This window comes from Dendronephthya gigantea, unplaced genomic scaffold (assembly GCF_004324835.1).
Source record: "Dendronephthya gigantea isolate DGI-Jeju-01 unplaced genomic scaffold, DenGig_1.0 000055F, whole genome shotgun sequence".
NCBI classification, from domain to species: domain Eukaryota; kingdom Metazoa; phylum Cnidaria; class Anthozoa; order Malacalcyonacea; family Nephtheidae; genus Dendronephthya; species Dendronephthya gigantea.
In genome coordinates this window covers 1,306,590-1,323,981 of record NW_021163065.1, presented here as the reverse complement: position 1 = coordinate 1,323,981, position 17,392 = coordinate 1,306,590, and positions in this window count along the sequence as shown.

The window sequence follows — 17,392 nt, the reverse complement described above, 5'->3', positions numbered from 1 at the left end:
GGGGTTGCTGCACTAATATCGTTTTCACCAATAATCTACGCACATTAAAAATATACAGATATAAAACTCTTCTAAGAATTATCTGTTCTACTGAGATTTGTTCATATATATTAAATACATTCATTCATTTTTCTAAATTGTTTTACCAAAGTTGCATCAACTTTGTAATTGTATGTAACAAGTTTCAACCTGGCTGATTTTTGCAGGCCTGCCGCAACATAATGAAATTACCAAGTACCAACCTTGTTGCAACTGGTTGACAACTCGCAAAAGTGTGTGCCTGTGGCGTTTCTGGCTGTGTCAACTCGGCTAAGTAGTTAACTATAACTATAAGAACCTGATATAATATAACACTTGACAGCTTCTGCAAGGCCGATCAAACCATGACAGTTATGGAAAATACTATGGGCTACCAATTTACTGGCCATTTCAAAGCATCCTGAGGCAACTGCGTCGACGCCATATAGTGGAACAAGGTGGCCAATTGAACCACAAAAAAGCTGCAAATTGTACGCATTACCAACAAGAAAGCCTCAGTAAACACCTCCTTCAAGGACCAGATCTGATGAATAAGCTTACAGGAGTGCTCAATAGATTTCGACAGGAAGAAATCGCTGTGATGTGCGACATAGAGCAGATGTTCCATAATTTTATGGTAGCTTAAGAGCACAGTATTGTCTTATGGTAAGTCAGATACATGCAAATACCTTATCTGCATTTAAATTATTGGTTGTGTTCATACATTACCTCATTTTAGCAGTAGTCAGTACTGTATCTAGTTTACTCAGTTGGTGGATGGACTTATTCATGTTTGCCATTAAATCACTTACCCTGGGTTTCAGCAAAAGTAAATCCCTTTGTGTAAGTATGTAAATAATTAAAAAATAAAGCATTCTTTTTGTGAATTATTTTGAAACTATTATGATCCCTCACTGTATTATAATTTTTTGCACATGTACAGCAAACTTTTTGAACAAAGTGAAGAAACCATTAATTTTTTTACACAATAAATACTGAACTATTCCTATCTTGTGGATATCACAATATCAACTGCTGAGGGCAACTTATCTCTATCAACAGTACTGGCATAATCCCTAATATCAGATTGCCTAATGAAAAAATCATGAAATAGCATGGTATAAGAAACAATTAAAATAAGCCTGATGCATAAACAGTTTACCTTATCTTTTTGCTGTGTTATAATTCTTAATTTTTTGTATTTTTTGTGAAAAACAATAAATTGATTTTACTTTACTTTTTCAATTGTTACAAACCTTTCATTTATAGTTGTTTGTTGTGATGAACCACCACCACATATTTCAAAATGATTTTTGACATTTGAGTTTCTTGTTTGCAATTAATGCGCTCAGTAGTTGGTCCATCAGTGGCATCAGTCTAACAATTATAATGTGGATATAAATACTAAAATAAACCTTTATTCTGTTTATGCAGTAATTATACTAAAAAATAATTTTACTTTTTACAAGTTTTCATGAAAAATTTTACTTGCAAAGCAGTAAAATATCAATGGTTTTAGTAAAACTTATAAGGTAGTAGGTCACAGACTTAATCTCTTCAAATACAGTATATTCTAAATTGTTTTAAGTGTTTCTTCTCCAAGAGCACAAAACATCTACGATAATTCATATTACTTTCAATGCTTAAACAAAAATGTTAAAAACATATGTCTAATTTATCACTTTCCACTGACATAACTAAAATGGCCAACTGCACAACAAACTGGTTTTGCAATTGTCAGTGACCAGTTGTGCAGGATGATCAGTGTTCGTAGAAAATAAAAGTACTTGAAATAAGATGTTGAACTAATTAAACAATCATTTTCAAAAATCTTAAAAACTAAATATTTGAAAACATATTAAATATATATTCTAGTCCACAAACCATTTCCACATCAGTTTCATCCATCTCAACAGGATCCATATTTAGATTTGTCTGAATAGGGCGAATATAAATGATGGATTGCCCAATACCAGAGTTCTTCAAAAAAGGCACCGAATATCCACCAGGTGGCGGTGTGATTAAAACAAGATCTCGGAGCTGATTTCCAGACCTAAGTAATTCAAAACCACCACCCTCTGCAAGCTTAGGGTATTCTTTTACCAATTCTGATAATACAGCAGAGGCACTTAATTTATTATTCATTACAATCTTTTTTTCACCAAGTCCACCAAACAAATTCCGAAAATTTTGCATTGCTCTGTTTTCCAAGGAGACATTTGGAGTAGGAGTCGACGAATTTGAGGAAATAGTCAAAGTACTACCCTTTGAACTCTGCTGGGGCACATTGTTACTTCTTTCGGATGATTGCGGATTAGATTGAACATTTTCTTTTTCGGAAACTGTATTTCCTGTTTCTGTCAGCAATACTGCTGCCTTCGTTAACAATTCTGCTGCTTCGCTCAAAACTCTTCGTTTGTCTGATTTGTCGGCCATATTGGCAATTCATTCATTGTGCAACGTCGCTTGTGTAACTTGAAGTAATGAAGTACTGCAGATGCGTGCATTGAATCGCAGGCGCATGGCGCATCTAAAGTGCCCAACTGCACAACAGAATGGCGTAATAAAACATCTCAACTGCATAACGCTTTCTTTAAACTGCGTAAATAGGATCATGGACTGCACAACAGAACGGCGTAATAAAACAAACCAACTGCATAACATTATATGTAAATGTGATGATTACGATGCTGGACTGGTAAGCGTATTATCGGAATTGCATAACTGAAGTGATTAATTTTGGCCTTGATCACCCTTTATACAAATCCCAGCCAAGACGAACATGGTACCTTCCTCACTTTCCAATCTACCACCACCAGAAACCAGATCAAATCCGAGTTGTTTTTGACTGCAGCGATACGTTTCAACAAGAAAGCCTCAATAAACACCTTCAAGGACCAGATCTGATGAATAAGCTTACAGGAGTGCTCAATAGATTTTGACAGGAAGAAATCGCTATGACGTGTGACATAGAGCAGATGTTCCATAATTTTATGGTAGCTGAAGAGCACAGAGATTACCTTTGTTTTTTGTGGTTTCAAGAAGGTAACATGACTAAGCCCATCGTAACGTATCGTATGAACGTGCATCTGTTCGGAGCACTATCCAGCCCAGGATGTGCAAACTTTGGTCTTCGCAAAACAGCGCAAGACGGCGAAAGTGAATTCCGAGAAGAGGTTTCCGATGATGGTTTAAAATCAGTTAAGACAACAGAAGATGCCGTCAATCTTATCACGAAATTGCAAGCAATGTGTGTAAAAGCGGGACTTTGCCTTCACGATCCAGCCAAGGACCGCGCCAAGGAGATAAAAGACCTCGATCTACGTCACGATACCCTCCCGATTCAACGATCGCTAGGGACGTATTGGTGTATAGAGTCGGACACATTCCAATTTAGAATAACGTTAAAGGACAAACCCTTTACACGCCGCGGGATTTTGAGTACAGTCAGTTTCGTTTACGACCCATTGGGAATCGTATGTCCAGTGATTCTCACTGGAAAACTGATCTTAAGAGAACTAGTTCAACAAAAGGCGGATTGGGATGAGCTTGTGTCGGAAGAGATTCGCCCTCGTTGTGAAAAATGGAGAGCAGAATTGAAAGATTTAGAGAAAATGGAAACCCCCCGTTGTTTGAAACCACCAAGTTTCAGAGAAGTAAAGTCTACTGAGATACACAGCTTCGCCGATGCCAGTCAGTCTGCAGTAGGACAAGTTTCTTACATGAGACTGGTTAACGATAAAGATCAAGTCCACGTCTCGTTTTTGACGGCCAAAGCGCGAGTTGCCCCTCTGAAACTCGTGTCCATACCCAGACTTGAACTCACAGCTGCTGTTATTTCTGTGAACGTTACACAACAACTTTCGAGTGATCTAGATTATGACGTGGACGCCAACACCTACTATAGTGATTCAACAGTCGTCCTTGGATATATCCAAAATGATGCCCGTCACTTCCATGTCTACGTAGGAAACAGAGTACAAGCTATAAGAAGCAAAACGTCCCCACAGTCGTGGCACCATGTGAGAGGCAAAGAAAACCCAGCCGACATCGCTTCCAGATCCGCCACACCAAAAGAATTATTAGATTCTCCCACCTGGCTAAACGGTCCAGAATTCTTATGGCAAACAGAACTACCTGAGCATACCAGCTGTTTGTCTCTCCCTAATGAGAACGACCCAGAAGTCAGAAAAGTCACAGTGCATGCGGTTCATGTGAACTCACAAGAAAGACCCTTGGACATGGCCATCCTGAATCGTTTCTTGTCGTGGTTTAAGCTAAAACGTGGGATAGCCTTAGCGACTAAGTACGTCAATATACTCCGAACCAGAGTATCCCAGAAAAGAAAAGGTCAAGAGCCAGCAGATGTCCTTGGAAAAGGTTTGTCTACGTCTGCTCTAGTTGAAGATTTGGAACAGGCAGAGCATATTCTCATAAGAAATATCCAACAGCATCATTTCCACGAAGAAATGGCCGTCTTACAGAGTCTAAAAGACGGACAGTTTAAAAATAACGTAGAAACTAGAAAATGAAACCAGACACTTAATAGGCCATCAGCCACTCACCAGATTTTGACTTTTCGTTTCCCTCACTCAGGGGCAACAATTTGATGATTATAAATATTTGTTGAGTGGATATAAAGTCGAATAAAGAAATGTTGTTAGCGATAACACATGCAGTTTTTCCAAAAATTGGCTTCCATATTTGTATTGTTTACATTACATTGTCGCCATCTTTTCACGCATTTCAGGGCAACGTGTGCTCCTCGCGCGTACCACGAAGCAACATAAAAAGTCACTGTGGCTCAGATTACTATGTCTGCAAGTAAATGCAAATGTTTTATTCATTTTTCTACTGTTTCTGAAATCGATGAAATATTAATTAAGGCAACAAAAGCATCCTTACGTAAAATTATAGAATGTAGAAAACGTTGGGCAGTTTTAGATGGCGAAGCGAAAAGTATAAGCGAGCAAAGTTTCGGCTTTTTGAGTGACGACGATCAGCAGATTGCTGAAGACAGCGTCGAAATACTGCCTACAAGGTGGTTTTACCATCGTAAGTGTTACCAAAGTTTCACAAATAAACGGTTAATCGAACAAGCTGAAAGACGCGTTGTGAAAAAATGTTGTAATGAAAAAACTCAAAAAGTAGGTTTGGCAGTTGAACCACCACGAAAGTCCCGACGTAGAGAAAGAAGTGCCGATTCTTCGTCTTCATCGAGAGCTAGAACTGCTGGAATTTTACCTAAAATATGCATCATATGCAAAAAGAAAGACCTTTTTTACAACGACAAGGTAAAATTAATCTGTTTTCGACTTTTATATGACTATCATATTTATTGCATATGAAAAATGAGTGACTATTTGATCTAAAACGTTTTTGCGTTGCCGTTTTTTTTTCTCGAAATTATTTAAAATCGGAAAAAGCAATTTGTAAGGTAAACTTTATATCTTTTTGGTAGAGTTATGCAGTATACTGCAGCAAATGTTGTAATTTGATTGGCTACTCTAGTATCTATTCTTTAGTGCATTTTAGCATATTTTGGAATATTTCACCCTCAAGGCTCAACTGAAACAATTAGGTTACCCTCTCGAATACAATGGGGTGACTGTTGACTCGGGCTTCACGCTCGATTATCAACTATCACTTCACAAATTTAAAAATCTCGGGCTCATAATCTAATTGTTAAATAGCGCCAGGACCGTAGCTAGACCCCATAGCGTACTAAAGAAATCATTCGAGCATAAGACGAATATATATATGAATATACATCCCACCCAAATTAAGCTTCTAGCTACAGCCTTAAATAGCACCAGCTTTTAGAAGCCTTAAATCTTATAGCAAAGTTAAACGAATATTTGCAGTGAATAATAGACTGATAGGCTGTCGGTGGAATAGTCACGGGGTTCTTTCTTTCAGAAATCGAGAAAGAGAGTGCTTCAGGGGTTAACACAATGCAAAACAATTGATGCTGGAAAATTGCGAGAAGCAGCAGTGAAAAAAAAAAGATGAGAGTATTCTGATTCATATTAAAGATAAGGACTGTGTGGCGATTGAAGTGTGCTATCATAGGACGTGCTACAAGAATTACACTCGTTTTCTTTCTAAGCCAGACGTTGACAAATCGACGGATTCCGTCTACGACACCTCTTACAAATTATTCTGCAAGGAAATAATTGATGAACGAATATGCAAGAATGGTGAGATTTTCTTTCTGACGAAGTTGGTAAATATTTTTCGGAGCTATATCGATAAGTGTGGGGACCAAGAAGGTGAAGAAGGTTCAAGGTACAAAGCTTGTAACCTGAAGGACCGTCTTCAGAAGAGCCATCCGCATCTCGTTTTCCATATTCCAGGGAGAAGAAACAGAAGCACGATTGTTTTTGCTGAGGATCTTTCTGCAGGTTCTCTAGCAGAGCATTTCATGATGTCTGAGGAAGAGAGCTCTGAGGATGAAGCTGACTATTCCAATGTTGAAGAAGAGAGGTACAGCGCTGGTAATTCTACGTGGAATGTTGAAGAAAGTGATCATATCAAATTATACAGAGCAGCTTATGTTTTAAAGAATATCATCAAGGATGTTCCTGTCTTCCACACTTGTTGGCCTCCGACTGCAGATGATTTCAACAGAGAAAACGTTATTCAAACTGTTCCATCTGAACTGTTCAATTTCTTCTGCTGGATGCTTGGTCTGTCGCAAGAACCATCATCTGAATCTTTAAGGGGCTCAGTTGCTGAGAGTTATGAATGTAAAATTGATTCAATCGTCCAGGATTTAGTATATTTGTCATCTAGAGGACAAAAACAAACTCCAAAGTCATTGTCACTTGGTATCTTGATTAGGCAATTGACTGGATCTGCTAAAGTCATCAATGTTTTGAATTATTTTGGCCACTGCGCATCTTACGACACAGTAATTCGCTATGAAACAGCTTTAGCAACCATTCAATCTAACAAGCAATCTCTCGCTACAAGAGATATGATTAAGAATCAGCCTACAGTCTTGGTTTTTGACAATCAAGACTACAATGAAGAGACAAAGAGTGGAAAGGGTCAAACGCATATCGCTGCTGGTATTGCTGTGCAAAGGCAGCAATCGCACACCAATAGAAGAGAGCCAGAAGAAAATATCAGCAAAAGAAAGAGAAGCTTGGCCTTGCAGGAAGAGAGATTACCTGCTCATCATATAGGAAAGAAACAGTCTTTAGATATTAACCATTTATCAGAACATATATCTATTGAAATGGAAGAACATACGAAGCAACAAGCAATCCCTCGAAGGCTAGATTTGGCGTTTGCATTGTGTAAGTTGCAATCTGAAAATTCATCACCTTACTTGCCCAGTTGGACGGGATTCAATACGCTTTTGCACACAGATGTTCCTGAAATGTCTAAGATTAGCTATTTGCCGATAATCGATAATCCTATTACAGAATGGTCGACAATAAATGAGATTTTACGTCAAAGTGTAACGATTGCGGATGAAATAGAAATTACAGCAAGTGGTTCTGGTTGCAGACGAAGCTGTCTATGCAAAAATACAGCAAGTTCGGTGGAAAAGCGATGTATACACCAACAGATGTATTGTTTGTCTTGGTGAATTCCACACCATCATGTCGTATTCAAGTTGCATCGGAAAGCGGTTCAAGAATTCCGGACTGGAGGTAATGTATCAAACGTCGTTAAACAATTTCTTATGATCTAATTAGTACATGCTAAGCATCACTACTGTATAATTTTTTTGTAAGAATGTCATTTTCATGTAATTTGATTTCCATCTCAGGATATCCTGATAAATTCTGGATTGGTGAGTTCTGGTTCGATTGACGGTGTAATGTCTGGAAAGCATTATAATAGGTCAGTGAGAGCTTGGAAAATAATGATGGAAGCCATGGAACGTTTGAGGTTTCAGTCATTCATGGAGAGCAAGCCAAGAGTTGTCAGGTCTTTCACTGAGTTCTTTGAGTCAATGGTGAGCACTTTCCCAAATGACAACTTCATGGATTTTGTTGACAGCCCACAAATGCAGGATGTTTACAATCAGTATTCAGCATATGTCGAAGAGAGGTGTAAAAATGATCTTGTCTTCTCGTTTTGGTCATCCTTCATCGAGATGGTTCAGTTGTTGCTTTTATTTCTCCGTGGAACAAGAGCTAATGATTGGGATTTGCATTTGTCATCCATACGATCAATGTTACCTTGGTTTTTCGCCTATGATCGTGTAAACTACCAACGATATCTATCTGCATATTGGTTAGAAATGAATCTTTTGGATTTTACACACCCAGGTTAGCTTTTAGGTGCTATGATTTTGAGAACAGTTTGGAATTGTTTGTTGTCTCTCACAACTGGTACCAATCACAAATTCACTTTACACTGTTGCTTTGCTCTGTGATGGTTACTAATTTTTCGCCATTTCTTTGATTTAGGTGCCATTTACAGTATTACTCACAATTGGACCGTTCAAAGGCAAAGTAAATATGGGTTTTCATCGACTGCCTGTGATCAGACCATTGAGCAAACATTCAACCGAGAGTCAAAAACCAAAGGTGGTGTTGTTGGTATTTCTCAAAATCGTTCTGCTATCAAACGTTGGATCCTAGCACAACCTCAAAGGGTTGCGATAGCAAAGCAATGCAAGAATATGGCTAGTATCGAGATGATGACAAGGTATAAAGTATATTAAACTATTGTGCTTCACTTGTTTTAATGTATTGTGCTTTGTTCATGATTGTTTGACTAATTTCATGTATTCTTCTTTATTAAAGAGCTAGAAAAGATACTGATCCGTCTAGAATTAAGGCTGATGAAGAACAAGTGAAAGAAGTGATAAAGATAATCAACGAGATGATCAACCCTTTTGAGAATGATCCACAAGAAGAAGGTCTTGTCAGCTTGTCCAGTGGTGTTACTGCTCCAGATGATGTGGTCGCAGATTTGTCAAGTGCTTTTGCGAAAGGAAATGAGGCATTTACGCAGTTGGTTTCCAATAAATTGCTTGTCGAAGAGCCTGATATATTTTCAAAGATTACAAAAATGAAGCTTAAAACATTTGAAGCGTTGAAAATACCTGCATCTCGAATGACGTCGAAAGGTCAAGTCGTCTCGCTGAAAACGGACAGAAATACCTTTGCCAGACTGTTCGTAATCGGCCAGAAAAGATCAATCGATGTGAGACGATTGCAAGACGACTAAAGCAAGGTTGGTTCAATCATTTCAAACAGAATTCCCTGATTGCATTGTTGACGATATTCCTGATGCCAGTTGCGTCCTTATTGATGCCATGGCAGTTCTTCAATCTACAGTACTTGTGCCCGAAACCTATGGAGAACTTGCTCAAGATATTCTTTTCAGAGTACTAGCCGTAGCCCGCAAGTTCAAGGCGTCACGTGTTGACTTCCTGAGTGATCGTTATCCTGTGCGAAGCATAAAGAATGCAGAAAGAGAAAAGAGAGCAACCCAGGGCGAATGCAGTGTTCGTATCTATGCAAAAGATCAAAAAGTTTTCAAGCCGTGGAAGAAATTTCTATCTAACGGCAAAAATAAAGAAAATCTGATTGCCTTTTTCCTGGATACATGGTCGAATATGGAGGGGCACCATTTAGGTGAACTTGAACTATTCGTAACAACTGGATCCAAGTGCACAAAATTGTCGAGCACTGCTGAGATTTTACACCATGATGAAGTCATCGATTTATCGAGCTGCGATCACAAAGAAGCTGACACGAGGTTGATGCTCCATGCGGCACATGCAGCAAGTTGTTGTCACGAAGCCATTGTCATCAAGTCGCCAGACACAGACGTCTTTGTTTTGGGACTGTACTCAAAGATTTTTCTTCAAAAAACATCTATATTCTTTTACACCGGTTCTGGTGAACACAGTAGAATAATATCGCTTGATGTGATCTCATCTTCAATACCACCTGAGCTTAGTTTGGCTTTACCTGGACTCCATGCATATACTGGTAGGTATACTCATTGCAAGTTGCCTCAACTCTTACGTCATCGTCATTTTTACACTTTATATTTATTTCAATTTAGGTTGCGATTATACCAGTTCGTTTTTTGGAAAGGGAAAAGCAAAGGCCCTGAAGCTAGCTCGATCAAATGAACAATTTTTGCATGCGTTTTCAGAGATGGGATCCACAGAAAAGGCTGGTGATGAACTAGTCAACACACTTGACAAGTTTACGTGTTGTCTTTTTGGTGATTTGGAAGCCCAGACCGTGAATGACGTGCGCTATAACCTATTCACACAGGGAAAATTTGGTGAAGATTGTTTGCCTCCCAATAAAGATGCCCTTGCTTTGCATATCGACCGTTGTAACTACGTCTCATTCATTTGGCACTGCTGTCTGAGTCAACAGATCGTAGCTCCTGACTTTATGAATTATGGTTGGAAAGAGGAAGAACATGGCAAAGTTAGCGTGAAATGGTTATCCGGCCTTTCTGCAATGGATAACATCTTGGAATCCGCTAGCTGCAAATGCAAAGCCGGTTGCAAAACCAAGAGGTGTGGCTGCAAGAAGGAAGACTTGGAATGCACAGAGCTATGCTCGTGTTCTGATTGCCAAAATCAGAAACATCCCACAATCAATGAAGATGACGACGATGATTTTTATCAGGAGGACATTCAAATTGACGATATTGACATAGAATGATTATCATGCAATAACATCTAATCAAATTATTTGTATGGATGTGAGATACCAGTCAAAAAAAGAAAGTTCTTAGCCTTTCCACTGTTGCGTTTTGCATAAGCATGTACATGCACGAAACAATCTAAACTTAGACAAGAGCTTATTACATATAAACCGACAGAATCAACCGACGGTTCTTATAATGATTTGGCATCTATTCACGATCGGAAAGTACGGCTACAAAAAAAATCAATGCAATAGTTAACCTAGCTTTTGACTTTATAAAGGCTTATAAAAACGCGAATTCATGAAGAAAAACACATGCAATATGCTACACGAGTATTCATTCCAAAACGATTAGCGCAGCATGAGCAACGACAAAAAAAAACAAACGATAAAAGTCGTGAGATGAGCGACACCTAGTCTGCTTCAGATTTACTGTCCGAAAAATAAGGTTGCTACGGTCAAGAATTAAAAATGCAACATTTACCAAAAATGCCTATTCAGCATTTTTTCAAAACTTTGGCCTCGAATATTTCCGTAGCATTTCATCATACGTGATTACAATAATATAGTTTTTTTGTTCATTTGTGATGCTCCTTTTGACAATATCGTCAAATTTTCGAATTTCCAAAATTTTTAGTTTTCTCATCTATTGATGACGTCATACATACATGAAAGCAATTTTCTCGATACTTGCAGGTTTGCCAAACTACAACATTGGTGTTTTACCATGAAAATAGATCCACTTAACGTATAATGCATTCAAAATATTGTCTCCGTGAGGGGGAAACGAAACTTGCTTTCTAGCTTCATTCTGTTAAGTGGCTGATGGCCTATAAGCACTTCAGTTCACTACACCGTCTAGATTTGTTCGTAGACCAACAAGCATTATTCGAGTTGGAGGACGAATTAAACAAGCTGAGGTCTCATTTCAAGAGAAGCACCCAGTTGTCCTTCCAAAAAGGAGCCACCTTACCAAACTGGTCATACAACACCACTATGAAGGAGTTCAACATCAAGGCCGTCTCTTGACTTTGAATGAGATTCGACACGCTGGCTATTGGATAATCCACCGTCGAGCCACAGTATCAAACGTGATAAATAAATGTGTGAAGTGTCGCAAACAACGAGGTACATCTGAAACCCAAAAGATGGCCGATCTCCCATTTGACCGCATGAAAGAAACTGCCCCATTCACCTATGTCGGAGTAGATGCCTTTGCCCCCTGGCATATTAGAGAAGGCAGAAAGAATGTAAAAAGATAAGGAATTATATTCACCTGTATGGCCTCACGAGCTATACACCTGGAAACGTTCAACTCTATGGACACGGACAGTTTTATTTGTGCATTAAGACGGTTCATAAGTAGATGCGGAAACGTCCCACAGCTCAGATCAGATAGAGGAACCAACTTCATCGGAGCAAAAGGAGAGTTGGCGCAAGCATGGAACGAGATGAACCAAGACCACGTCCGTCAATTCCTCCTGATTAAGAATTGTGATTGGATTATGAATGTTCCCCACTCTTCGCATATGGGAGGTGTGTTATCGACAGATAAGGACAGTCAGATCAGTCATCTCAGCTATTATGACTGAACTCGGCGACCAACTTGACGACGAGACCCTACGCACACTCTTCGCAGAAACAGAAAACATAGTTAACTCTCGTCCATTAATGGCAGCATAGTTCAGGTCGGAGACGACCTGCACTACAGCGTAGTTCAGGTCATCTCCGACCTGAACTACGCTGAAATCAAAAGTCGTACTACCTCCTCCAGGACAGTTCAGCCAACCTGATGTCTACAGCCGTAAGAGATGGAAGCGGGTCCAATTCTTAGCAAATCAATTCTGGCAGAGGTGGAGACGCGAGTACCTCCAAAGCTTGCAAGTCAGAAAGAAGTGGCAAAATCCTAAACGGAACCTGAAGGCTGGTGATATCGTTATCGACAAAGACGAAGATCTTCCGAGAAATCAATGGCCGTTAGCAAAAGTCACCAAAATCTACCCTAGTGATGACGGTTTGGTTCAAAAGGTCGAAATCCAAAAGGCAACAAGCAATCTGGATAAGAACGGGAAAAGGAAGAATGACTTGAGTTTTTTTGAACGACCAATTCACAAGTTGACAAAGTTATTAGAAACAGTAGATTAAGTAGAGACCAAAAGGAACATCCCCGCCAAGGAGCATTAAACTTTACTGAGTTGACAGTTCTGTATACAACCATTAGATAATATAGGTCATTGATATTTTATAGTTAGAAAATGTACTAAGTGGACATTTTGGGGAGCCATGTTACAGCCGTCACTTCCGGCTGACGTACTTCCAGGTTATGAGCCTTTTAAGGCCCGTTTTAAGGCCTGTTGTCATAGTTAGTTTATCTATAACGTTTTTTCGCCAGACACCAGAGAGCGGTCACAGATATTTCACCGTTATATTAATAAAGTATAAAATGAGAGCGAAAATGTTGAAACTCGAAGCCCCATAACCACTTGACAGCCTTGGGGCTGGCATAATAGGACATAACTCTGTCATTTATAGAAGACAATTTTTCCATTTAATACCAGTTAATAGTTGTTCAAAAGCAAGTTAACTTTATAACCTGTTGCTCATGTTAGCTTTGTATATAATGTTTTACTTTTAATGCCAGATGATCGTTTTACTCTATCCATAGGCCATAACTCTTTCATATATAGAAGACAATTTTTCTGTTTAATACCATGCACTTGCTGGTTGTTCAAAAGCAAATTAACTTTATAACCTGTTGCTCATGTTAGCTTTATATAAAATGTTTTACTTTTACTGCCAGATGATCGTTTTACTCTGTCCATATAGGCCATAACTCTTTCATATATAGAAGACAATTTTTCTGTTTAATACCAGTTGCCGGTTGTTCAAAAGCAAATTAACTTTAAAACCTGTTGCTCATGTTAGCTTTGTATATAATGTTTTACTTTTACTGAATATAATGTTTTACTTTTACTGCCAGATGACCACTTTACTCTGTCCATAGTGCTATAACTCTGTCATATATAGAAGACAATTTTTCTCTAAAATACCAGTTGCTGGTGGTTCAAAGGCAAGTTGACTGTTGCTCATATTAGCTTTGTATATAATGTTTTACTTTCACTGCCAGATGATCGTTTTGCTCTGTTCGGCCCATAACTCTTTCATACATAGAGGGGAGTTTTTCCCTTTAATACCAGTTGCTGATTGTTCAAAAGCAAATAAACTTTATAACCTGTTGCTCATCTTAGCTTTGTATATAATGTTTTACTTTTACTGTCAGATGATTATTTTACTCTGTCCATAGGCCATAACTCTTTCATATATACAGGACAATTTTTCTATTTAATACTAGTTGCTGGCTGTTCAAAAGCGAGTTACTTTTATAATCTGTTGCTCTTTTTAGCTTCATATATAATGTTTTACTTTTACTGCCAGATGATCCTTTTACTCTGTCCATAGTGCTATAGCTCTGTCATGTGTATAAATAGAGGACAATTTTTCCATTTAATACCAGTTGCTGGTTGTTTAAAAGCGAGTTAACTTTTTAATGTGTTGCTCATGTTAGCTTATATAATGTTTCACCTTTACTGCCAGATGATCGTTTTAGTCTGTCCATACGCCATAACTCTGTCATTTATAGAATGCAATTTTTCCGTTTAATATACCAGTTGCTAATTGTTCAAAAGCAAGTTAACTTTATAACCTGTTGTTCATGTTAGCTTTGTATATAATGTTTTATTTTTAATGCCAGATGATCGTATTACTCTGTCCATAGGCCACAAGTCTTTCATATATAGAAAACAATTTTTCTGTTTAATACCAGTTGCTGCATGGTTGTTCAAAAGCAAGTTAACTTTATAACCTGTTGCTCAGGTTAGCTTTATGTAAAATGTATTACTTTTACTGCCAGATGATCGTTTTACTCTGTCCATATAGACCATAACTCTTTCATATATAGAAGACAATTTTTTATTTAATACTAGTTGCTGGTTGTTCAAAAGCAAGTTAACTTTATAATCTGTTGCTCATGTGAGCTTCATATGTAATGTTTTACTTTTGCTGCCAGATGATCATTTTACTCTGTCCATAGGCCATAAGTCTTTCATATATAGAAGACAATTTTTCTGTTTAATACCAGTTGCTGGTTGTTCAAAAGCAAGTTAACTTTATAACCTGTTGCTCATGTTAGCTTTATATAAAATGTTTTACTTTTACTGCCAGATGATCGTTTTACTCTGTCCATAGGCCATAACTCTTTCATATATAAAAGACAATTTTTTTATTTAATACTAGTTGCTGGTTGTTCAAAAGCAAGTTAACTTTATAATCTGTTGCTCGTGTGAGCTTCATATATAATGTTTTACTTTTGCTGCCAGATGATAATTTCGCGGTGTCTGGTGAATAGTTTGTACAAACGTGAAAACAGGTAGTTTGCCAAAAACATAAAAGGAGAAAAAGTGAGAACAAAATCTCTATAATATAAAAAGTTTGCTGGGAGGAAGTCGGGAAATCAGCGTACGGATATATACTGTATGCGTGTATAGAGGATAACTAACATGTCACATTGTCATCAAGCAAGTTTATAGACAAATGTCCAATACTGACTTTTCATTGACATGGTCTAGGCAGATACTAGAGTCAATCAAAACAAAGTATTACAAGCGAAACGGTAACAAACAGGCAACTCACAGCGAAACGCTACATAACAAAATGTAGGACATTTCAATGATTCGCCTTTGCGTCTGATGAGCGGTGTTTAAGTTTGTATGGACAGCTCGCAGTCTTGTAGATAAATCTTGAGATTCAAATGAAATTAATAAATGTCTAAACGAGAACTATTATAAAGTGCGTACTCACATTAACCACAAGCTTTTATAGCATCGTGCAGCTTCTTTCTTGAACTGGGAACCATTTAGACGCAAAGAGTTTCTGTTTCGTTATATACAATGTTTATATGCACATTTAGTTTAGTTATTAATTAATAATATACAGCCAATAAGGACTGATAAGTCTGATTGACATTTTAAGTAATTACTATGATTAGGTGTTAGGACTGCATGCAAATCAGAGGAAGAGAGCGCTTACTGAGAAAGGACTGTTTAACGATTGCTAACCTAGGTAAATAAGTTTACTAACATTTATATATTGAAAGACTGGATATTGTCACAGAAGTAAGTTAATGTTTATTTTGTTACTGTTAAACATAGTATGTGTAAATTAGGTATTATTATGTGCATGGTAAATTGATCCTTATATAGTATATTACATAGCTTTATTTTGTTTATTAACTTTAGATCGAATTGTTTGTTTGATTGTTTTCAAATATAATACGATTACAATATTCTGTCTCTGTATCTATGGTTTATCGACATCGCGAACCATATTATTCGATTTCTCAATTGTAACGTGGCTCGTGAGTGTGATAAACAATGACCGAAGAGGACACCAGGACCGCAAAGATTCACAGACGCACGGTGAAAGCGGGACTTACTCGGCAAGGAAAAGCATTGGAACACCTAGTTTTGAATAAACGACCAACGAACGAGGTAAGAGATGCCTTGTTAAAACTCACGACTGCTTTGATGGCTTAGTGTTGAAACATGAGGCTTATACGAGCCTAATAATAGATGACGCTAAATTTGAAAGGGAAGAGACATGGCTTGACAAGTGTCAGCAATACTATTTGAAAGTAGACTGAAAGTAGACCTAAAGGCAAAAACGTACATCGAAAGCGTAGATTCACCAGTAGAAGACTTGAGCAATCAAAGCGAGGCAAATGTGTTACAAGCTTCAGGAATGATCGGAGCGTTGACAATTCTGAAAGTGTGAATGACGAGAGCGGTGACACTATTGACAGTACTGAAAACACTGTTCTTAGTCAAGAGAGCGCGCCTGTAGATAATCAAGTAAACCCTCCAAGTCAGAACACTACAAATCACGATATAGGAACTGTTTACAACAAGAATACTTGTGGGTTTCAAATGGAAAAACCAAAATTGCCTAAGTTTGCTGGAGACGTGCGAGAATACGCGATTTTTAAAGCGGACTTAAACACGCGATTGAGTCTAGATATAGCAAACGAGACTTGGTAACTTTACTGCGCACTTGCCTGAAAGAAAAACCCTTAGAACTCATTAAAGGGATTGGATCCGACTATGACGCAGCATGGGAGTACTTAGACTCCATATATGGTGATGCGCGATATGTATTAGATACTATAACTCAGGATATTGTACAATTCAAAGCTCTACAAGAGGGCGAAGATGCGCATTTTTGTGATCTGGTGCACCTGGTCAAACGCTGCTATAACACATTAAAAGAAGTCGGTATTCCAAGTGACATGGATAATAGTCACATGCTGTCTATTATCGAGAAAAAGATGTGTGCAGACGACAGAAAGGTGTGGTCCAGGGACCTGGAAAGAGAAGGAAAACCAAGCGACGCTTCATGGTCTAATGAGTTGGATGACTCTGGAAATGAAGTCGCGTATGAGAGCAACAGCCCCAGTGAGAACCGGTGTGACAAGTCGTCGAAGTGTGAACCATGTAAGTGGTGGTGGTGATGATGACAAGAAATGGTGGCACAAATGTTGGTTATGCCGCGATTCATTCCACTGGCCAGACCAATGCCAGAAGCTTGCAGCTCTTAGCTGTGATGAAAGAGTGAAAGCAGCCAAAGCTAACCACGTCTTTTTTAGCTGCTTGAAGAAGACTGGATGAGAACACAAG